A 24906-nucleotide genomic window follows, 5' to 3' on the forward strand; every position below is an offset into this window, starting at 1 on the left:
ATTGCTTGATAACTTCAAACCATGGACAGGCATGCACCATCTGCTTTACAAGGCCAAAATAGCTGCCGGCAGGGGCTCACCGGGCCACATCCAGACTATGAGTTCCTTCATGGCCAGTTCGGCTGCCCTGTGGAGTTCGACCAATTGCTTCAGTTGGTCGCTTAGAGGCATTGGGTGTTCGGCTCCAGTATATTGGGACCAGAACAGCTTCTCCATTGAGCTCCCCTCTTCAACACGGTAGAACTCTATGGCATCCGAAATGCTGTGTGGCAGATCTGCAAATGCCCCAGGAGAGCTCTGAATTCATGTAAGTAAAAGAAATGCCTCCTCCACGTGCTTGCTTTGCATAAAGAATGCCTTACCCTCCGCTATGTTTTTGGCCTCCTGGATTTCCTGGCAGGCCTTCTGGGCTTCGGCCTTGGCGTCTGTCGCGCTCTGGAGGGCCTTCGCAAGCTCAGACTTCTGCGTCTTGAAGTCATGCTCCAAGGACTCGAACTTCTTGCCGAGCTCCTGGAGCTCTTGCTGTACCTCCCCCACCCGAGCATCCTGTTTCTCACACTCGGTACGCTCTATGGCTGCTTTGTCTTCGACTTCGAACAACGCTTTCTTCAGGGCCGCCACTTCAGTTAGCATCATCAATTTTCTCCTCTACACACGGACAAGGTATCACTTACATTTGTTCTCCTCGAGCTGCCTCTTCATGAGGCCTAGCTCCTCTTCGTCCTGCCCCAAGTTCTGCCTAAGTCCGGCTACCTCAGCTGTGCGTGCAGCAGCGGTCAGCAGCAGCGCCTGCTTATTAACAAAGACAAGTACTGTTAGACTCCTGCGGATTACAAATTGACCCTCCGTTTGGCTTTTTCTTTCCGAACACCAAACAGCGTATCAGGGGCTACTGTCTATTGGGCAATATTTCCTTGCACTTCTTCATTTCTTACCTCAAAGCCTGTTAGGAGGCTGGTGCAGGCTTCGGTCAATCCGCTCTTGGCGGACCGAACCTTCTCAATCACCATACTCATAAGAGTACGGTGCTCATCGTCGATGGAAGCGCTTCGAAGCACTTCTAATAAATTATCCGATGCCTCTGGCTGGGCGGAGGTCGTCAGCACGGCCGGCTCACCCTCCTTCGTGAGGGGCTGCCTACTGGAGTCCGGAGCTTTTGGAGGCTCCGGCGCAGTAACCGGCTGGGAGCCAGACTTGTTGTGGCTCTCATAAGCATAATCCATGGGGGTCTTACCCCCCACGTGCCCGACATCTGGGATTTTTCTTTGGGGTGTCTCTGGGACCGTCACCCCCTGCTCTGGTATCCTCTGGGATAACACCTCGGTGTCATCCGCGGGTTGTGGGGAGGTGGCCGTCGGGAGTGAATTCATCTCTGACTCGCTCAGAGACCCTTCCAAAGAGGATACCCCGAGATTGGACCCAGCCGGACTGCACATATGTGTTCGGCGTTATTACGAACTAGGAAGTTGAAGTCGCACGTGAATTATTACGGGGTGCGGATACTTACGACTTTGCCCGGGGCTTGCACCTGGGCAGCCACTCCTCTTCGCTATAAGTGGTAGTGGTGGAGTGATCCGGGAGGGACGCTGTCGGTGTCAAAACCGGCGGATCTCGGGTAGGGGGTCCCGAACTGTGCGTCTAGGCGGATTGTAACAGGAGACAAGGGACACGATGTTTTTACCCAGGTTCGGGCCCTCTCGATGGAGGTAAAACCCTACTCCTGCTTGATTAATATTGATGATATGGGTAGTACAAGAGTAGATCTACCACGAGATCAGAGAGGCTAAACCCTAGAAGCTAGCCTATGGTATGATTGTTGTTCGTCCTACAGACTAAAACCCTCCGGTTTATATAGACATCGGAGAGGGCTAGGGTTACACAAAGTCGGTTACAATGGGAGGAGATCTACATATCTGTATCGCCAAGCTTGCCTTCCACGCCAAGGAAAGTCCCATCCGGACATGGGACGAAGTCTTCAATCTTGTATCTTCATAGTCCAGGAGTCCGGCCAAAGGTCATAGTCCGGCCATCTGGACACCCCCTAATCCAGGACTCCCTCAGTAGCCCCTGAACCAGGCTTCAATGACGATGAGTCCGGCGCGCAAATTGTCTTCGGCATTGCAAGGCGGGTTCCTCCTCCGAATACTTCATAGAAGATGTTGAACACAAGGATAGTGTCCGGCTCTGCAAAATAAGTTCCACATACCACCGTAGAGAGAATAATATTTACACAAATCTAATCTACTGAGGTATTCCATGGTGTGACATCACGCCATGGCCAAGCCTTTACTCGAGTCGTTTTACTGTCCCACCTCAGCGCGTTTAGCGAGGCGGTTTCCTTGGCACGTCTTGTCAAAGCAGAGATCGTGTCCCCTTATTCCGGGATTCTCATCAACACGGGCGTGGGTAACCCAACCGTGCCATTGGTATGACTTCTTAATTGAAAGTGAGTCCCAAACGGTCACGGGGAGGGCTCTTGGTATCCAACCTCTTTATAAAGAGACCAAGGCTCGACTCCTTTCTTTCAATCCAATCAAATCCGCCTCTCGCCTCGAGTTCCAACACCCAAAGCTCCAGATTCAGGCGCTTCGGACCTTCGATGAGGTCCGGCTCTGACCTCCAAGGCCGGTGGATGCCTTCCTCCGTTACGGAAGAAGACGTGCGAAAGCTAAGAGATGCCAGGTATCTAACCGGCGAAATCTCGCATAGGCTGTCTGCTCAAGGGCAGGCTATTCCCACTCCTCAGCCCGGTGAGAGCGTTGTGTTCACATCTCACTTCCTTCGGGGGCTAGGCTTCCCGATTGATCCCTTCGTGAGGGGGCTCATGCTTTATTACGGGCTGGAATTTCACGACTTAGCTCTGGAGTCCATCCTCCAAATCTCATCGTTCATTGTCGTGTGTGAGGCCTTCCTCCATATTACTCCTCACCTCGGACTGTGGCTTAAGACCTTCAAGGTAGAACCGAAGATGATCGAGGGGCAGCACGCTGAGTGCGGAGGTGCTATTATAAGCAAGATTGCCGACGCTCCATGGCCCGAGGGCTCTTTTCAAGAGGAGTTCGGCTTGTGGCAACAAGAGTGGTTTTATATCATAGCTCCCAGGGGCACCAAATGGGTGGTGCCTCCTGCCTTTCACTCGGGTCCCCCACCACAGCTGGCATCATGGGTCAATAAAGGGCTTAACTGGGGGTCGTCCAAGGACGTGCCCTTATTGCAGGGCCGCATTCGAGATCTCCTAGAAAGAGATATCAGTCTGGCCGTAGTGACGCAGGTTATGTTGATTCATCGCGCCCTGCCCTCCAAACACCGTCCCCTCCGTCTGTGGGAGTTTAATCCGGAAGGACCACAAGCTCTCCAACATTTTATGGGCACGACGCCCATGGAGATGTACAAATTGTTCTTCGGATCATAAGCAATGTGTCCGGACTTGTCCGAGGGCGCAGGTCTGAGCTGCAATCGCCCGGATACTCAAGTAAGTAGCCCTGTACCTGGACACGCTATCCGTACATTTATCATAAAACTTCCCTTAAAAGAGCTATCCTTTAAACAGGAGTGGATAGCGAAAGCAAAGCTTATCATGTCCGGCCCGCCTCCCTGAGACCACGCCGGATCCCGTGTTGACCATGATGCTGGAGATTGCGCCTTTGGAAGAAGGCGAAGACGGGAACAAAGAAGCTACCGCCTCCACGAAGGAGGCTGTCAGGAAAGGAGGAATAGAGAATTCCTCTATCCAGGGAAAGAAGAGGACCGCCTCTGAAGACCCGGAGGCGATGGCCTCAAAACGGGGGAAGAAATCTTCATCAGAGGGTCCGGCGCCGGAGGGTGCCCCGGCCGCATTGCGCCCCCAAGGGGATCAGCTCTCCACCGAGCCGTAAGTAAAGAGAGGGGTTTTAAAATGAGAGACATCCTTGTTTTATCTCAACCCTTCTCAGCAGAGCTCATCTTCAGGGGATCTTCGTCCGGAGATGACGGAGAGCGGAACGCCTCCCCCAGCTGTACCGCCTTGCGAGGCGGGCGACCCCGGGTTGTCGTCTCGGAGGGTTTCTCCGAATCCGGCCTTAGAAAAAGGTCTATGGACGAGTCTGGCACCTTTCGGTGCACAGTCGGAGGAGCTGAAGGATCTGCTCGGGCGAGCGTCTATCTCAGAAGAACACCGTGTGTTGATGAACACGGTGATTAGAAGGATTTCATCCGTGAAAAGCGGATTGTACGAGGCTGCCAGGAGTTTACTGACAGGTTTTGAGGTACGCGAAATGATGTACCTTTTGACAGATCCACATATATAAAATGCGCCCTGTAGAGATAGTAGCCCCTGAGACTCTGTGTGTTGTCAAAAATGACGGCGCGCAGAGGATCATAATCCCAGGTATAATATGCCGTCTTTCCTATGTAGGTGGCGAAGCGTTCAGTGGCTAGCCGGACTGATGAATTTGCCGAGCTAAAGCGGCAACTTGACGTGGCAGATGCCGACATCGCGCTTGTCAACGAGCGGCTGGACGAGGCACAAGGTATGTAATGTCTTCGAAGACATCTGGTGAGAGGAGCTTGATGCTCGTACCTTATAACATGTGTGCTTAATGCAGATGGTGCCACTGCCATGGAGAACCTTCGGGCGGAACTTGCCCGAGCCAAGGAGCAAGCCAGGAAAAGCGATGCGGCTACCTTAAAGGCGGCTGAAGAGCTAAAAGCCGAACAGGCTACTCACTACCAGAGCAAGAAGGAAATGGCCGAGATGGCTGTAAAATTGAAGAATGCTACCGACCGCTGCAAGCTTCTTGAAAAATAAGATAGGGTGGTAGAGAAGGACCTAGAAAAGGTCACTGCCGAGGCCAAGGATACTCGCTTTGCAATGAGAGCTATGAAGGAGGAGCTACGTCAGGCCGGAGATATCACGGTTGGAAAGCCCTATATGCTGCGGATGAAGTTCGGGGATCCTAAGTATGCTCCGTTGGATCGGAAGTGGAGTGCGGCGAACACTTATCTGGATTTAGCGGCGAGTGCCGCAGACGCGACCGAGCACATCCGGGGTCTAACTGACCACGAATTGGAAGAACTTTTTTGGTCGCAGTTCCACAATCCAGAGCGCCCACTTTCGGTATCTGATCGTTTGGCCGCATGGGCGGAGCTGAACAGGTTATCCGGACTCGCCATGAAGCATGTTATGAGTCATCTATGGACGAAAGGGCCCGAGCCGAAGAGTTATTTTAGCTTGGTGCAGTAGTTCCTTGGTGCGGTGCCGCATATTGATGCAATGAAGAGGTCAGCGTGCATAGAGGGTGCACAGATGGCTCTTGCCCGTGTCAAGACATACTGGGCGGAGATGAAGACCAGTGTTGTTGCATCCCAAGATTCGGACGAAAGCCGAGTGCCTGCCGAGCACTATTTTGAGGAAGTTCTGCAGGGCGCTCATTTAATAGAGATGCAGTGCTCGAAGGATGTTATGTTCGAATAACGTGTATTATTGTAAAATAATGTTTTGATGGCATATAAAAGCTTTTTATACTTGTGCTTTCAAGAATTAGAATACCTCATGTGCGGCCGTTTAATGTATATGTGTATATAACGTGAAAGATGGCAGTCGTTGGCTTCAGCCCCCACGCATATAATGCGGGGGTGTTCGCAGAAGGCGCATTTTCACACTTGATCCAACGTCTTGGTCCTATAAAGGAGGTGATAGCGCAGCGAACTAGGCAGCCGGACTATAATGCTTTATCCTTTCACTTAGCCATAGGAGTTTGACAGTGGGGCTACTATATAGCCCCTAGGGGCATCGCGCTCACCGAAATCGGGGCGCGTGTGTGCCTGACCGGGAAACGGCCCTTTGTTAATGCGGAGGAATCCTAAAGATTCCGGCAAGTCATCGAGTGATTGACCAGTCTCTCACTATATCATGACAGTCAGTTTTCGGCTTTCTCTACTGAGGTGCTCGCCTGGCCGAACCGGGGCACAATCACAGTAGTTCTCCTAGTGCCGCCTTAGCCGATAGAGCGGAACGTAAGGTAGCAAAACACAGGAGCCGGGCAAATCCAAGATTTGACCAAAGACATGATTCGGAGTTGATGCATATAAGGCCAAACTCGCGACGCCGAACACTCCCTAAGGTATTCGGTCTTTATGAAAACGGGCTCAACAAAAGCCCTTGGTAAGAAGCCCCTGGTGCCAGGTACGCGCAAAATTCTGGCGTGGCCACATGCTAAGACGCCAGCCTCCTCCTCGGTTATAACAAAAAACCGGGGGACATTATCAACAAGAGACAGTAAAAAAGGTTTACGCAGGGTCTTAATCTGAAAAGAATCCTTGAAACGGGTCCCTACTGCACGTCTGTGCCTGTGTCTCCGTTGTGCCGTATATATCCTAGACGGGTGTAGCATGGTGTTCATCTGTAAAAGAGAGGAACTTAGTTGAAAACAATCGTGCGAGAAATCTATGTTATATTAAATAAATAAAGTATAATACAGAAAATGGGTAGAATTGAGATTTATTGTCTCTTGGTGTAAACGCGCGGAGCCCCTTGTACAGGGGTATGCGGCTAGTAAGCCTTTGTATGTTTACGCCGGACTCGTAGAGCCATGTCCGGGGTCTTGAACGACCTGTTTGGGTGCTTTAACTAGTAAAGCTGGTTTAGTGTGCGACCGTCAAGGCAGCCGCACCATCGTCCGCGCTCGAGGAACACTCGATATTTCCCTTTAATGAGATGATGCCTCGCGGACCGGGCATTTTAAGTGTAAGGGATGCATAATGCGGTATTGCGTTAAAGCAGGCGAAAGCTTCGCATCCCAGTAGTGCTTGATAGCTACTTATGAATGGGGCGAAGTGGAAGGTTAGCTTTTCGCTTCGGAAGTTGTCAGGGGAGCTGAACATAACTTCTAACAAGAGGGAACCCATACAATGGGTATCTCGGCCTGGCGTTACCCCTTGAAAGGAGGTGTTGCCATGGCGAATTATTGTTGGGTTTATCCCCATTTTGCGGATGGTGTCCTGGTATAGCAGGTTTAGATCGCTGCAGCCGTCCATTAGGACTTGTATAAAGTGGAGTCCATCAATTATCGGATCTAATACCAAGGCAGTCCAGCCTAAGTTCCGGATACTTCTAAAGTAATCCTGATGATCGAAGGTGATTGGTTGTAACAACCAGTGGCGGGACTCCTCTGGGACAGGTCGTATGGCGCGTATCTCTATAGGCGCCACTCTGTTTTTCCCTTTTGTCACATGAAGTGAATTTACTGTTTTGACTTCTTGCGGGAACTTCTTTTGTTCTCCGGTGCGCTGCTTGTGGGGTTCGTCGTCGTCCTCGCTTGGTATGTCGAGCCCCTTGTGTTCGGCGTTAAGTTTGCCGGATTGCTTGAAGACCCAACAATCTCTGTGGGTGTGGTTTGCAGGCCTCCCGGGAGTATTGTGGATTTGGCATGTTTTGTCCAAGATTTTGTTGAGGTTAGATAGCTCGTCCCTATTATCCTTGGGGCCGGCTTTTTCTAATTCTGCCGAGAGCTTTTGAATCCGGCGTTGACTGCCGTGCTCTTCGGGCTGCTTCCCTTGGTCCGGCGCTGGTCCTTGCTACGTCGCGGTTTCCCGTTTCCATCCCTGGATTCAGATGTACTTGGGTCGCTGGTGCTGCTCCTTGCCAACCAGCTGTCTTCTCTCGCGCAAAAGCAGGTCATGAGGCTTGTTAATGCGGCCATTGTTCTTGGCTTTTCTTGGCCGAGGTGTCTGGCGAGCCATTCGTCTCGGACGCTGTGCTTGAAAGCTGCTAAGGCTTCGGCCTCCGGACAGTCGACTATCTGGTTCTTTTTAGTGAGAAATCTGTTCCAGAGTTTCTGGGATGACTCTCCGGGTTGTTGAGTTATATGACTTAGATCGTCTGCATCCGGGGGTCAGACATAAGTCCCTTGAAAATTTGCCCGAAAAGCATCCTCGAGCTCTTCCCAACTTCCTATGGTGTTTTCGGGAAGGCTTTTAAGCCAATGCCATGCTGGCCCCTTGAGCCTGAGGGGTAAGTATTTTATGGCGTGGAGGTCATCTCCTCTAGCCATGTGTATGTGGAGGATATAATCCTCAATCCAGACTCCAGGGTCTGTTGTTCCGTCGTATGCCTCTATGTTTACGGGCTTGAATCCCGCTGGAAATTCATGGTCCAGCACCTCATCGGTGAAACATAGGGGGTGTGTGGCGCCCCTGTAATTGGGTGTGCCGCGATGTTCGGATATTTGTTGTGTTGCATTGCTTACTAGAGCTTGCTTTCTTGGCCAGTAGATAGATCTGGTTGGGACGTCTTTTTTATGCGAATCCTTGTGCGGATCGCGTGGCGGATTGAGTGCGGCGCCCTTTGCCGCTCTATGTTGGTCATGGGGTCATCTATCCGACCTGGTGGCTTCCTTGTTTTTTGACTGTGGGGGCTCTAAGGCCTCCTCATCAAATTCTGGCAGTAATTTTCGCTTTGCATAGCTCTTTGTGTGGTGACTGTCGTTGTATTTGTGTGCGGAGTTGAGTACTTTGCCCCATCTGATTCTAAGTGCATCTTTTGCTGTTTTGAGCTTCCGCTTCTGCTTTTTCAGGCTACGCACAGTGGCGACAAGCCTTTGGTGGAGGTTCTTCTGCTCTAGCAACTTGTCCGGCGTGAGGTCGTCCGGACTATTATCTTCGCCGGGGACGGGTTGTTCGGTTTGTTTATCCAAGTTGCCATGTTCGGACGGTTGCTCGAGGGCATGTTCGCCATCCGCCGGTTCGCCCTGCTCTATGGCTGGGTCTCTATCGAGGTGGGGTTTGGCGCGGCGCTTACGCCGCCGCTTCAATTGCTTTTCGAGGGAACGATCCCTCGTTGCATCCCTTTGTTCCTCGTCGTCGTTTCTTTTGGGTGTGTCCACCATGTATACATCGTGAGATGAGGTGGTTGTCTAGTGCCTTGTAGGCGTGGGTTCTTGGTCGTCTCTCCCATCGGCGTCCATACCGTCGATGTCTTCGGAGTCGAAGTCGAGCATGTCGGTTAAATCATCGATAGTGGCTACGTAGTGGGTGGTGGGTGGGCTTCGAATTTCTTCGTCGTCCGCATCCCAACCTTGCTGACCATAGTCCGGCTAGGGCTCTCCTGACAAAGAGAGAGACTGTAGTGAATTCAAAATGTCGCCAAAGGGCGAGTGCTGAAAGATATCCGCGGCGGCGAACTCCATGATCGGCGCCCAATCGGGTTCGATCGGCAGGGGTGCGGAAGACTCGTAATCCGAAAAGGAGTCCGGCACCTTGGAGTCGCGAGCTTCGTGGAGGACGAGACTGGTGTTCGGCTCGATCGCCGTAAAGATTGCAGCCCCCGAGGCGGTGTCCAGCCACCCGTCCTCGATCGGCGCAGTCGGCTCCGAACTAAGGGTCGGAGCGGACATCTGAGCGGCCTTCTGGGCACTGTCAGGCGGTAGAGCTAGATCATTCCCATCATGACAATGCGGCGCGCTCGGCTGTGGCTCGAATCCGTCGAAGATCAGGTCTCCGCGGATGTCAGCCGTGTAGTTCAAACTTCCAAATCTGACTTGATGTCCAAGGGCGTAGCTTTCGATCTGCTCCAGATGGCCAAGCGAATTGGCCCGCAGTACAAAGCCGCCGAATACAAAGATCTGTCCGGGGAGAAAAGTCTCACCCTGGACTGCATCGTTGTTAATGATCGGAGGAGCCATCGGGCCTAAAGGTGACGACAGAGAGGAACTCTCAATGAAAGCACCAATGTCGATGTCAAAACCGGCGGACCTCGGGTAGGGGGTCCCGAACTGTGCGTCTAGGCGGATGGTAACAGGAGACAAGGGACACGATGTTTTTACCCAGGTTCGGGCCCTCTCGATGGAGGTAAAACCCTACTCCTGCTTGATTAATATTGATGATATGGGTAGTACAAGAGTAGATCTACCACGAGATCAGAGAGGCTAAACCCTAGAAGCTAGCCTATGGTATGATTGATGTTCGTCCTACGGACTAAAACCCTCCGGTTTATATAGACACCGGAGAGGGCTAGGGTTACACAAAGTCGATTACAATGGGAGGAGATCTACATATCCGTATCGCCAAGCTTGCGTTCCACGCCAAGGAAAGTCCCATCCAGACACGGGACGAAGTCTTCAATCTTGTATCTTCATAGTCCGGGAGTCCGGCCAAGGGTCATAGTCCGGCCATCCGGACACCCCCTAATCCAGGACTCCCTCAGACGCCTTCCCCTTCTTCGGTGTCCTGGCCTCCTCCTGCGAGGCAGCCTTCCTTTTCTTCTTCTCCCTAGTGCGGGGAGGGGGCATTTCTTCATATTTCTCCCCGTCTCCATGGGAGGAATCTACCTCGTCATCCTCGGATGACGAGGCAATCACGGCCCTGCGCCGGAGACCTTTTCTGGTCCCTGCGGCCGCCTTCTTGGACCCTTCGGCCTCCCCGGATGGGGGGCCTTCTTCTTCTTCTTCTTCTTTATTTTCTCCTCCCCTTCGGGGGAGGAGTGTGCCTCTTCGTCTTCGGGCGAGGCGTTCGGTGCGACCTCGCGCCTGAGACCCTTTCGGGTCCCCATGGCCTTCTTTTCGGCCTTCTTCTCTGGCACCTTGTAAGGCGCCGGAGCCAGCATCTCCCTCAGGAGTGTGGTCACTGGATCTTCGGGCTGCGGAGCCGGACAGTCGATCTGCTCCGCCGTCTTCACGTAATCCTATTTTGTCAGCATGGTGACTTAAAATCCTCCCACAAATATGCTGGGACAGGTACATCTTTTGATGGTTAGAGGACTTACCGAATTGGCAAGGCGCTTTGCACTAAGCCCGTGGTCCTCGGAAATGGGAGGAGGAACTTTGCCGGTCTTGAACAGCACCTTCTAGACGTCCTTATGCGTCGTGTCGAAAAGCTCATGCAGCATCTGGTGTTCGGCCGGATCGAACTCCCACATATTGAATGCCCGTCTTTGACACGGGAGAATCCGGTGGACGAGCATGACCTGGACCACGTTGACAAGCTTGATCTTCTTGTCCCTCATACTTTTAATATAGGACTCGAGTCCGGTCAGCTCCACAGGTTCGCCCCAGGCCAGGCCCATCTTTTCCCAAGAGGTGAGCTCCATGGGGATTCCGGATTGGAACTAGGGGCTGCCACCCAGTTGGCGTCCCGCAGCTCGGTGATGTAGAACCACCCTGATTGCCACCCTTTCACGGTCTCCACAAAGGAGTCGTCAAGCCATGTAACGTTGGGCATTCTGCCCACCATGGCGCCCCCGCACTCCGCTTGTTGGCCACTCACGATCTTCGGCTTCACGTAGAAGGTTTGCAGCCACAGACCGAAGTGGGGCTTGATGCGGAGGAAGGCCTCGCACACAACGATGAACGCCGAGATGTTGAGGACGAAATTTGGGGCTAGATCGTGAAAATCTAGCCCGTAGTAATACATGATCCCGCGGACAAATGGGTGAAGTGGGAATCCTAGTCCGTGGACGAAATGAGGGAGAAATACTACTCTCTCCCGAGACTTTGGGGTGGGGTGATCTGTCCCTCCGTTGGAAGCCTATGCGCGATGTTTTCGGCCAGGTATCCGGCCGCTCGAAGATTGGTAATGTCCTCCTCTGTGACAGAGGAGGCCATCCACTTGCCTCCCGCTCTGGACATGCTGTGGTCCTAGAGAGAAGGTGAGAAGTTGGGCACTGGGGCTCGAGAATGCGAGAATGGATGAGCAAAGGAGGAAGAAGGCATGGGTGAAAACGGGATATCGTTATCCCTTTATAAAGGCGGTACAGAATCTGTGCCTCCCCACTTGCCTCTCAAAATCTCTTATTTTCCAGGCGCCTCGGTTAATGGCGCTGGTTGGGTTACCCATACCTGTATTGATGAAGATCCCGCAATAAGGGGACACGATCTCTGCTTTGACAAGACGTGCCAAAGAAACCGCCTCACAATATGTGCGGTAGCTGGTTGTAAAAAACGGTTCGAATAATGACCGGGCCGTGGCATGATGTCACGCTGCGAAGAGTTGTCAGCAGATTGGATTTGTGATGTATTATTCTCTCTACAGTGGTACGTGGAACTTTATCTTGCAGAGACCGGACACGATTTAAGTGTTCGAAGATTACTTTGGAGTATTCGGAGATGGAACCCGCCTTTCAATGCCGAAGACAATCTGCGCGCCGGACTCATCGTTATTGAAGCCTGGTTCAAGGGCTACTGAGGGAGTACTGGATAAGGGGTGAGGGAGTCCTGGATTAGGGGGTGTCCGGATGGCCGGACTAAGACCTTTGGCCGGACTCCCGGACTATGAAGATACAAGATTGAAGACTCCGTCCCGTGTCCGGATGGGACTTTCCTTGGCGTGGAAGGCAAGCTTGGCGATATGATATGAAGATCTCCTCCCATTGTAACCGACTCTGTGTAACCGTAGCCCTCTCCGGTGTCTATATAAACCGGAGAGTTTTAGTCCATAGGACGAACAACAATCATACCATAGGCTAGCTTCTAGGGTTTAGCCTCTCTGATCTCATGGTAGATCCACTCTTGTACTACCCATATCATCAATATTAATCAAGCAGGAGTAGGGTTTTACCTCCATCGAGAGGGCCCGAACCTGGGTAAAAACATCGTGTCCCTTGTCTCCTGTTACCATCCGCCTAGATGCACAGTTCGGGACCCCCTACCCGAGATCCGCCGGTTTTGACACCGACATTGGTGCTTTCATTGACAGTTCCTCTGTGTCGTCACCTTTAGGCCCGATGGCTTCTTCGATCATCAACCACGACACGGTCCAGGGTGAGACTTTTCTCCCCGGACAGATCTTCGTATTCGGTGGCTTCGCACTACGGGCCAACTCATTTGGCCATCTGGAGCAGATCGAAAGCTACGCCCCTGGCCATCAGGTCAGGTTTGGAAGCTTAAATTACATGGCCGACATCCACAGGGACTTGATCTTCGATGGATTCGAGCCACGATCTAACTCTGCCACCGGACAGCGCCCAGAGTGACGCTCAGCTGCCCGCTCTGACCATTAGCTCGGAGCCTACTGCGCTAGTCGGGGATGGACGGTTGGACGCCACCCCGGGAGCCGCAATCTCTACGGCGATAGAGCCGAATACCAGCCTAGTCCTTTGTGGGGCCCATGACTCTAAGGTGCCGGACTCCGTTCCGGACTCCGTGTATCGTGCACCTCTTCCGATCGAACCCGATTGGACTCCGATCATGGAGTTCACCGCCATGGACGTCTTTCAGCACTCGCCCTTCGGCGATATCCTGAATTCACTAAAATCTCTCTCTTTGTCAGGAGGGCCCTGGCCGAACTACGGTCAGCACGGTTGGGATACGAACGATGAAGAAATTCGAGGCCCACCCACCACCCACTTCGTAGCCACTATCGACGATTTAACCGACATGCTCGACCTTGACTCCGAAGACATCGACGATATGGACGCCGATGAAGGAGACGACCAAGAACCAGCACCTATAGGGAACTGGAGAGCCACCTCGTCATATGACATATACATGGTGGACACCCCCAAAGCAGGCGATGGCGAGGAAAAAATGGAGGATGACCCCTCCAAGAAGCAACCTAAGCGCCAGCGTCAGCGACGCGGCTCTAAGTCCCGCCAAAGCAAAAACAGCAATTCCGGCACCGGAGATAACAACACGCCGGACAGTGCCGAAGACAACCCCCTCCAGCAGGATTCAGTGCAGGAGGACGAAGGAGCCAGCCCTCACGAGAGAGCGGCCGACAGAGAGGTTGAGGACGACAACTATATGCCTCCCTCCGAGGACGAGGCAAGCCTCGACGACGACGAATTCGTCATGCTAGAGGATCCCGCCGAACAAGAGCGTTTCAAACGCAGGCTTATGGCCACGGCAAGCAGCCTCAAGAAAAAACAGCAGCAGCTTAGAGCTGACCAAGACTTGCTAGCCGACAGATGGACCGAAGTCCTGGCAGCCGAAGAGTATAAACTCGAACGCCCCTCTAAGAGCTACCCAAAGCGCAGGCTGCTACCCCAACTTGAGGAGGAAGCAACTAAACCCACATCACCAGCGTATGATGCACCCAATCGGCCACCCCGTGGCCGCGATAGAGAGGCCTTCAGGCCCTCGACCCAAGCTGCACCCCGGCACCGCTCAAAACATACCAGAGTACGGGGAGACACAACAGACCTGCGAGACATATTGGAGAATAAGGCAAGGCAAACAAGATCGATCTACGGATCGCATGGGCGCCCCGCTTCACGTGGCGCTAGCCGTCACGCCGGACATGATAAGTACGGCCAGGCCGAATACAACAGACCAAGCTCGTCCGAGCTACGTTGTGATATAGCCCAGTACAGGGGCGCCGCACACCCACTATGCTTCACAGACGAAGTATTGGACCATCAAATCCCCGAGGGCTTTAAACCCGTAAACATCGAATCATACGATGGCACAACAGATCCTGCGGTATGGATCGAGGATTATCTCATTTATATCCACATGGCCCGTGGTGATGATCTACACGCCATCAAATACCTCCCGCTCAAGCTTAAAGGGCCAGCTCGACATTGGCTTAACAGCCTTCCAGCAGAGTCAAATAGTTGTTGGGAGGACCTGGAATCCGCATTCCTTGACAACTTCCAGGGCACTTATGTGTGACCACCAGACGTAGATGACCTAAGCCACATAATCCAGCAGCCAGAGGAATCGGCCAGACAATTCTGGACACGGTTCCTAACCAAGAAAAATCAAATAGTCGACTGTCCGGATGCCGAGGCCCTTGCAGCCTTCAGGCACAACATCCGAGATGAATGGCTTACCCGGCACCTAGGACAGGAAAAGCCGAAATCTATGGTAGCCCTCACGACACTCATGACCCGCTTTTGTGTGGGAGAAGACAGCTGGCTAGCTCGTAGCAATAACATAACCAAGAGCCCTGGCAATTCGGATACCAAGGACAACAACGGCAGGTCACGTCGCAACAAGCATAAGCACCGCATTAACGGCGACAATACTGAAGATACGACAGTCAATGCCGGATTCAGAGGCTCTAAACCCGGTCAGTGGAAGAAGCCATTCAAAAGAAACCCTCCAGGCCCATCCAGCTTAGACCGGATACTCGATCGCTCGTGCTAGATACATGGCACCCCCGAACAGCCAGCCAACCACACCAACAGGGATTGTTGGGTGTTCAAGCAGGCAGGCAAGTTAAGTGCCGAAATCAGAGACAAGGGGATGCATAGTGATGACGAGGAGGAGCCCCGTCCACCGAACAACAGAGGACAGAAGGGATTCCCCCCACAAGTTCGGACGGTGAACATGATATACGCAACCCACATCCCCAAAAGGTAGCGGAAGCGTGCTCTCAAGGACGTCTATGTGTTGGAGCCAGTCGCCCCAAAGTTCAACCCATGGTCCTCCTGCCCGATCACTTTTGATCGAAGGGACCATCCCACCAGCATCTGTCATGGCGGATTCGCCGCATTGGTCCTAGACCCAATTATCGACGGATTTCACCTCACCAGAGTCCTAATGGACAGCGGCAGCAGCCTGAACCTGCTTTCTTAGGATACAGTGCGAAAAATGGGCATCGATCCCTCAAGGATTAAACCCACAAAGACAACCTTCAAAGGCGTCATACCATGTGTAGAAGCCAGCTATACAGGCTCGGTTACACTCGAAGTGGTCTTTGGATCCCTGGATAATTTCCGAAGCGAAGAGTTAATCTTCGACATAGTCCCATTCCGCAGTGGCTATCACGCCCTGCTCGGACAAACCGCATTTGCAAAATTCAATGCGGTGCCGCACTACGCATATCTCAAGCTCAAGATGCCAGGACCTCGCGGAGTCATCATGGTAAATGGAAACACCGAACGCTCTCTCCGAACGGAGGAGCACATGGCGGCCCTGGCGGCGGAAGTATAGAGTAGCCTCTCAAGGCAATTCTCCAATCCAGGTGTCAAACGTCCGGACAACGTCAAGCGAGCCCGAAGTAACCTACAACAAATCCGGCTGGCACGTTCCGAGAAAGCATAGCAGTGCGGCCCCAACCCCAGCCCTCGCCAAATGGTGATATCGGTACCACACGTACATAATTACGCCTTAGAGATACCATGGGCATAAGGGGAGGGGCACAACTACGGAACGCCCAGAACGCGGCTCAACCACACTAAGGGGCTCCCTATTCCGCCGTTTCCTTTTTACACATTTTCAGGACCCAACTATTCGGAAGGCCTGTCCGGCAATACACTCGCCGAACACAAGATGCAACAGCCAGGGAGAGAACAAGCCACGTCAAATGTCTGGTCTCTATAACAAGCTTAATACCTGTTTTACTTAGAATCCCGCAGCTTGCCCCTGGAGGGGAACATGTCAAATAATCCCATCTCTTGCTTACCACACTACTTGTATCGTTCTGCTTTCGCAGCAGCCCTTTTTTAATAAACAATACATAGCTCTTATCTAGTATTGTACTCATCTATTTTCTATATACACAAATATGTTCAGTCATGACATTCTGCAACCGTACACCTTGGTACGGACAATACACCAGGGGCTTAAACACCCCATAACATGGTGTGAGAAGACCAAACACTCTCATGAGTGCGGCACCCCGAACTTATAGCACTATATGCATCGGCTCCGAATCATGTCTTTGGTCAATAGTTGGGTTTGCCCGGCTCCCATGTTTTGGTACCTTACGTTCCGCAATGTTGGCTAAGGTAGCGCTGGGAGAACTACTGCGATTGTGCCCCAGTTGAGCTGGGTTAACACCTTAGTAGAGAAAGCTAAAACTGACCGTCATGATAGTGCGAGAGACCGGTCGCTGTTCGCGAGGTTTTTCGAGTCCTTAAAGACTTATGCCGCTTAGAGCGAGGAACCGGACTTATCCGGCCTAGGCATGGATAGCGCCCCGAACTCGGTCTTCCGAATACTAGGGGCTTCGCAGAAATTTAAAATTATAGAATTCTATGGCTAAGTGAGAGTGATAAAGCATTATAAGTCCGACGGCCTGGTTCGTTGTGCTGAGCGCCTCCCTAGATGGACCCAAGAATGGGAACAAGAGTGCTCAAGTTTATCTTGAACACCCCAGCACTCGTGGCATGGGGGTCGAAGCCGACGACTTGCATCTCTCAGATTTGATAAACGGCCGCACAGAAGGTAATATTTTAAATTAACAAGCGTTGCTTAACGCACATGAACAAACTTTTCAGCATACAGGATAACAAATGCGAGTATACTCAAAAATTACATCTTTGGAGCACTCATCCGCTATACGGCGGGCACCCTTCAGGACGACCTTATAATACATCTCGGGCGTGCGATACTCCTTGCTCGGCGGTGGCGCGTCCGTCAAAAGCTTCTCCACGTCCAACTTGCCCCAGTGCACTTTAGCACGGGCAAGGGCCCGACGGGCACCTTCAATGCAGACGGAGCACTTGATGACCTCAATCCACGGACAAGCGTCCACCAGCCGCCGCACCAGACCGAAGTAGCTCCCAGGCATGGCTTCCCTAGGCCATAGTCGAACTATGAGGCCCTTCATGGCCTGTTCGGCCACCTTGTGGAGCTCGACCAGTTGCTTCAGCTGGTCGCTCAGGGGCACCGGATGCTCGGCCTCAGCATACTGAGACCAGAACACCTTTTCCGTCGAGCTCCCCTCCTCGGCTCGGTAGAACGTAGCAGCATCAGACACGCTACGGGGCAGATCGGCAAACGCTCCTGGAGAGCTCCGGATTCGGGTAAGTAAAAGATAGTTTACTTTTACATGCTTGCTTTGCATAAAGAATGCCTTACCCGCTGCTATTTTCTTTATCTCCTCGATCTCCAGGAGGGCCTTTTGGGCTTCGGCCTTAGCATTTTTGGCACTCTCAAGAGCCAAGGCGAGCTCGGACTCTCGAGTCTTTGAGTCATGCTCCAAACTCTCGTGTTTTTCCACGAGAGCCTGGAGCTCTTGCCGCACCTCCGCTACTCGCACCTCCTGCTTCTCTCGCTCGGTGCGCTCCAAGGCCGCACTGTTCTCGGCCTTGGACACCGCCTCCTTCAGGGTCGCCACCTCGGTCGTGGCCCCGGCAACATTTATGTTGGTCCTGTCATTATTTGCAACCAAGTATTTCTATATACATTTATATGCGGTACTACGTACCCTCTTTGTCCTCGAGCTGCTTCTTGGCACGGCCGAGCTTGCTCTCAGACCGCTTGAGGCTCTCCTTCAAGGCATTGACCTCCACAGTCAGTGCGGCAGAGGTCAGCAGCGCAGCCTGCATTCCCATATTGACCTATTTTTATTAGACTCATGCGTATATCTTTTTAGATCCTCAGCTCGGCTTTTCTTTCCGAACGCCGAACTGAGCATCAGGGGCTACTGTCTATGCGGTAACATTTTTATATGTTTTTGAACACATACCTCAAAGCCTGTTAACAGGCTTGTACAGCCTTCTGTCAGCCCGCTCTTGGCAGACTGAACCTTCTGAATCACCGCACTCATAATAGCGCGGTGTTCCTCGTTGATGGAGGCGTTGTTAAGCACCTCCAGCAAATTGTTCGGCGCCCCCGGATGTACGGAGGTCACCGGCGTTGTAGGCTTGCCCTTCTTATGAAGGCGCCGCCTACCGGACTCTGGAACCGTTGATGGTTCTGGAGCAGTGTTCGGCTCGGGGCCGGACTTGGATCCCTCTGGGGCTTTACCCCCTTTGGGCCTGGAGTCCGGGAGGTCGCCTTGCGGCGCCTCCAGGACCACCTCCTCCTGGTTTTGTCCCTTTCGGGACTCCACCTCGGCGTCGTCCGTAGGGAGAGGGGAGGAAGCCGTCGGAAGTGAAGCGTTATTCACATCCGATGGATCCAAGGAGCCGCTCGCTGAATCATCGAGCTGAGCCTTGGGCGGACTGCATGATCAAATTCAGCATCATAAAATGCCAAATAATGGAGGGGCGCAATAAGTTATTCAGATGACCGGATGCTTACGATTTTGCCAGGGGCTTGACCCTGGATGGCCATTCCTCCCCACCGTCTTCGGCACCGGAGGCATAGTCCGGCAGAAGGGTTTTCCCCTTCTTGGACCCTCCAACCTCCCCAGTTGGGGTGGCCTTTCTTTTCTTTCCTCCCCCCGTCGGAGGGGGAGAGGCTTCTTCTTCCTCCTCCTCCTCGTCTTCAGAGGCGGAGGGTGCTTCGGGGTTGTCGGGTGATGAACCCGACACCACCAGGCGCCGGGGGCTCTTGCGAGTCTCCGTGGCCTTCTTCTTGGCCTTCTTCTCCGACACCAAGTGAGGTGCCAGAACCAGCAGCCCTGTCAATTGGGCATCTGCTGGGTCTTCTGGTAAGGGAGCCGGACAGTTTACCTGCCCGGAGGTCTTCAGCCAGTCCTGTCAAAGGAAAGGGAGGTTAGACCCCACATAGAGTCAGACTATGAAAGAAAAGAGTCTCGTAAAGGGTAGAGTAGCTTACCTCGCTGGCCTGACGCCGCGAGCTAAATCCGCGATATTCGGTAGCGGACGCAGGTGCCTCAGCGCCCTTAAACAGCACCTTCCAGGCATCTTCGTACGTGGTGTCGAAAAGCTTGCTCAAGGTTTGGTGCTGCGCCGGATCAAACTCCCACAATTTGAAGGCCCGTTGTTGGCATGGGAGGATCCGGCGGATGAGCATGACCTGGACTACGTTGACAAGCTTGAGATTCTTGTTCACCAGCTTTTGGACGCAGGTCTGAAGTCCGGTCAGCTCCTCCGAATCCCCCCATGTTAGGCCTGTCTCTTTCCAGGAAGTGAGCCGTGTGGGGAAGCCAGGTCAAAATTCGGGGGCTGCCGCCCAATTGGGATCGCGCGGCTCGGTGATGTAGAACCACCCCGATTGCCATCCCTTTATTGTCTCCACGAAGGAGCCCTCGAGCCATAGGACGTTGGCCATCCGGCCCACCATGGCACCTCCGCACTCCGCTTGGCGGCCGCTCACTACCTTCGGCTTGACATTAAAAGTCTTTAGCCATAAGCCGAAGTGGGGCTGGATGCAGAGGAAGGCCTCGCATACGATGATGAATGCCGAAATGTTGAGGATGAAGTTCGGGGCCAGATCGTGGAAGTCCAGGCCGTAGTAGAACATGAGCCCCCGGACGAACGGGTGAAGAGGAAAGCCCAGTCCGCGGAGGAAATGGGGAAGGAACACGACCCTCTCATGGGGCCCGGGGGTGGGGATGAGTTGCCCCCTGTCTGGAAGCCGGTGCGCGATGTCGTCAGACAAGTATCCGACCTTCCTTAGTTTTTTGATTTGCCCCTTCGTGACGGAGGAGGCCATCCATCTACCTCCTGCTCCGGACATGATTGGAGAAGGTTGAGGTGGGAAGTGCGGGCTTGGGAGTTGGAGCTCGAGTGCGCAGGGACGAATAAGCAAAGGAGGAAGAAGGCGTGAATGGAAAGGGCGGATACTTATCCCCTTATATGGGCGGCCGAAACTACGAGCCCCCACCGGCCTAATAAAACTCGCTTATCTCCCAAGCGCCATGGTTAATGGCGCGGTTGGGTTACCCACGCCCGTATTGATGAGAATCCCGGAATAAGGGGACACGATCTCTGCCTTGACAAGACGTGCCAAGGAAACCGCCTCGCTAAACGCGCTGAGGTGGAACAGTGAGATGATTCAAATAAAGGCTTGGCCGTAGTGTGACGTCACGCTACGGAATACATCAGCAGATCTGATTGGTGCAAATATTATTCTCTCTACGGTGGAATGTGGAACTTATTTTGCAGAGCCGGACACTATCCTTGTGTTCAACACCTTCTATGAAGTATTCGGAGGAGGAACCCGCCTTGCAATGCCGAAGACAACTTGCGCGCTGGACTCGTCGTCATTGAAGCCTGGTTCAGGGGCTACTGAGGGAGTCCTGGATTAGGGGGTGTCCGGATGGCCGGACTAAGACCTTTGGCCGGACTCCCGGACTATGAAGATACAAGATTGAAGACTCCGTCCCGTGTCCGTATGGGACTTTCCTTGGCGTGGAAGGCAAGCTTGGCGATACGATATGAAGATCTCCTCCCATTGTAACTGACTCTGTGTAACCCTAGCCCTCTCTGGTGTCTATATAAACCGAAGAGTTTTAGTCCATAGGACGAACAACAATCATACCATAGGCTAGCTTCTAGGGTTTAGCCTCTCTGATCGCGTGGTAGATCCACTCTTGTACTACCCATATCATCAATATTAATCAAGCAGGAGTAGGGTTTTACCTCCATCGAGAGGACCTGAACCTGGGTAAAAACATCGTGTCCCTTGTCTCCTGTTACCATCCGCCTAGACGCACAGTTCGGGACCCCCTACCCGAGATCCGTCGGTTTTGACACCGACAAGGGGGTATCTGGACAGCCGGACTATATACTTTGGCCGTACTGTTGGACTATGAAGATACAAGATTGAAGACTTCGTCCCGTGTTCGGATGGGACTCTCCTTTGCGTGGAAAGCAAGCTTGGCGATCCGCATAATAGATCTCCTTCTCTGTAACCGACTCTATGTAACCCTAGCCCCCTCTGGCGTCTATATAAACCGGAGGGTTTAGTCCATAGGACACAACAACAATCATACCTTAGGCTAGCTTCTAGGGTTTAATCTCTGTGATCTCGTGGTAGATCAACTCTTGTAATACTCATATCATCAAGATCAATCAAGCAGGAAGTAGGGTATTACCTCCATCGAGAGGGCCCGAACCTGGGTAAACATCGTGTCCCCAGCCTCCTGTTACCATTAGCCTTAGACGCATAGTTCGGGACCCCATACCCGAGATCCGCCGGTTTTGACACCAACACCCGGGGCGACACGCATGACCTGCAAGACAAATTGGAAAACAAAGCAGGACAGTCAAGATCGATCTAAGGATCATGGGGCACGCCCCAACGCGTGACGGTGACCGTCATGCTGGATATACTAAAAACAAATCCGGTCGGGCCGAATACAACAGACCAGACTCATTTGAACTGCGTCGTGATGTAGCCCGGCATAGAGGCGCTGCACACCCCCTATGCTTCATTGACGAAGTAATGGATCATGAATTCCCAGAAGGGTTTAAGCTTGTAAATATCGAGCACTACGATGGGACTACAGACCCCGCAGTATGGATAGAAGATTTCTTTCTCCACATTCACATTGCCCGCGGGGATGATCTACACGCCATCAAGTACCTCCCACTGAAACTCAAGGGACCGGCTCGGCATTGGCTGAATAGTTTGCCGGCAAACTCCGTTGGAAGTTGGGAGAAGCTGGCAGACGCATTCCTGGATAATTTCCAGGGCACTTATGTGCGACCACCGGATGCTGATGATTTAAGTCACATAACCCAACAGCCCGGTGAGTCAGTGATACGTCTCCAACGTATCTATAATTTATGAAGCATTCATGCTATTATATTATCTGTTTTGAATGTTTATGGGCTTTATTATACACTTTTATATTATTTTTGGGACTAACCTATTAACCAGAGGCCCAGCCCATATTGTTGTTTTCTTGCCTATTTCAGTGTTTCGAAGAAAAGGAATATCAAACGGAGTCCAAACGGAATGAAACCTTCGGGAGCATGATTTTTGGAATGAACGTGATCCAGGAGACTTGGAGTTGAAGTCAAGGAAGCTTCGAGGTGGCCACGAGGGTGGGGGGCGCGCCCCCCTACTGGGCACACCCCCTTGTCTCGTGGGCCCCTCGAGACTCCCCCGACTGACTTCTTTCACCTATATATTCCCATATAACCTATAAACATCGAGGCGAACAATAGATCGGGAGTTCCACCACCGCAAGCCTCTGTAGCCACCAAAAACCTCTCGGGAGCCCGTGACGGCACCCTGTCAGAGGGGGGGGATCCCTCGCCGGTGGCCATCTTCATCATCCCAGCGCTCTCCATGACGAGGAGGGAGTAGTTCACCCTTGGGGCTGAGGGTATGTACCAGTAGCTATGTGTTTGATCTCTCTCTCTTGTGTTCTTGAGGTGATACGATCTTGATGTATCACGAGATTTTCTATTATAGTTGGATCTTATGATGTTTCTCCCCCTCTACTCTCTTGTAATGGATTGAGTTTTCCCTTTGAAGTTATCTTATCGGATTGAGTCTTTAAGGATATGAAAACACTTGATGTATGTCTTGCCATGCTTATCTATGGTGACAATGGGATATCACGTGATCCACTTGATGTATGTTTTGGTGATCAACTTGCGGGTTCCGCCCATGAACCTATGCATAGGGGTTGGCACATGTTTTCGTCTTGACTCTCTGGTAGAAACTTTGGGGCACTCTTTGAAGTACTTTGTGTTGGTTGAATAGATGAATCTGAGATTGTGTGATGCATATCGTATAATCATGCCCATGGATACTTGAGGTGACAATGGAGTATCTAGGTAACATTAGTTTTTTGGTTGATTTGTGTCTTAAGGTGTTATTCTAGTATGAACTCTATGATAGATTGAACGGAAAGAATAGCTTCATGTTATTTTACTACGGACTCTTGAATAGATAGAACAGAAAGGATAACTTTGAGGTGGTTTCGTACCCTACCATAATCTCTTCGTTTGTTCTCCACTATTAGTGGCTTTGGAGTGACTCTTTGTTGCATGTTGAGGGATAGTTATATGATCCAATTATGTTATTATTGTTGAGAGAACTTGCACTAGCGAAAGTATGAACCCTATGCCTTGTTTCCTACCATTGCCATACCATTTACGCTTACTTTTATCATTAGTTACCTTGCTGTTTTTATATTTTCAGATTACAAAAACCTATATCTACTATACATATTGCACTTGTATCACCATCTCTTCGCCGAACTAGTGCACCTATACAATTTACCATTGTATTGGGTGTGTTGGGGACACAAGAGACTCTTTGTTATTTGGTTGCAGGGTTGCTTGAGAGAGACCACCTTCATCCTACGCCTCCCACGGATTGATAAACCTTAGGTCATCCACTTGAGGGAAATTTACTACTGTCATACAAACCTCTGCACTTGGAGGCCCAACAACGTCTACAATAAGAAGGTTGTATAGTAAACATCAGTCAGCCAGGAAATTCTGGACTTGGTTCCTAACTAAAAAGAACCAAATTGTTGATTGTCCAGATGCCGAAGCCCTAGCGGCCTTTAAGCATAGCATCCGTGACGAGTGGCTTGACCGACATCTCGGCCAAGAAAAGTCGAAGTCCATGGCAGCCCTCACGACACTCATGACCCACTTTTGTGCGGGCGAGGATAGCTGGTTGGCTCGTAGCAATAACATAGCAAGCAATCCTGGCACATTAGAGGCCAGAGATAGCAACGGCATGCACCGACGCAAAAAATACAAGCGTTGCAAAAATGGTGATAACACCGAAGACACGGCAGTCAATGCCGGATTCAGTGGCTCTAAGTCCGGTCAGCGGAAAAAGCCATTCAAAAATAACAATTCAGGCCCGTCCAGTCTGGACCGCATACTCGATCATCCATGCCAAATTCATGGCACCCCAGGAACACCAGCCAATCATACCAATAGAGAATGCTAGGTCTTCAAATAAGCCGGCAGGTCAGGTGCCGAAAACAAGGAGAAGGGGTCTCAAAGCAATGACGACGAGGAGGAGCCCCGATCACCAAACACAGGAAGAAAAAAGAAATTTCCCCTGCAGATCAAAACAGTGAATATGATAAACGCCACCCACATTCCCAAGCTGGAACGGACGTGCACTCTTAGGGATGTTGACTTAGCGGAGCCAGTCCCCCACAATATAAACTATGGCCGATCACTTTAGATCGTATGGATCATCCGGCCAATACCAATCAGGGCAATTCAGCCGCACTAGTCCTTGACCCAATAATTGACGGATTCCACCTCACACGAGTCCTTATGGACGGAGGCAGCAGTCTAAACCTGTTGTATCAGGACGCAGTGCGCAAGATGGGTATTGATCTTTCGATGATCAAGCCCACTAAAACCACCTTTAAAGGTGTTATACCAGGTGTGGAGGCCCGTTGTACAGGCTCCATCACTCT

The sequence above is a fragment of the Triticum dicoccoides genome, chromosome 5B, assembly GCF_002162155.2.
Source record: "Triticum dicoccoides isolate Atlit2015 ecotype Zavitan chromosome 5B, WEW_v2.0, whole genome shotgun sequence".
NCBI lineage: Eukaryota > Viridiplantae > Streptophyta > Magnoliopsida > Poales > Poaceae > Triticum > Triticum dicoccoides.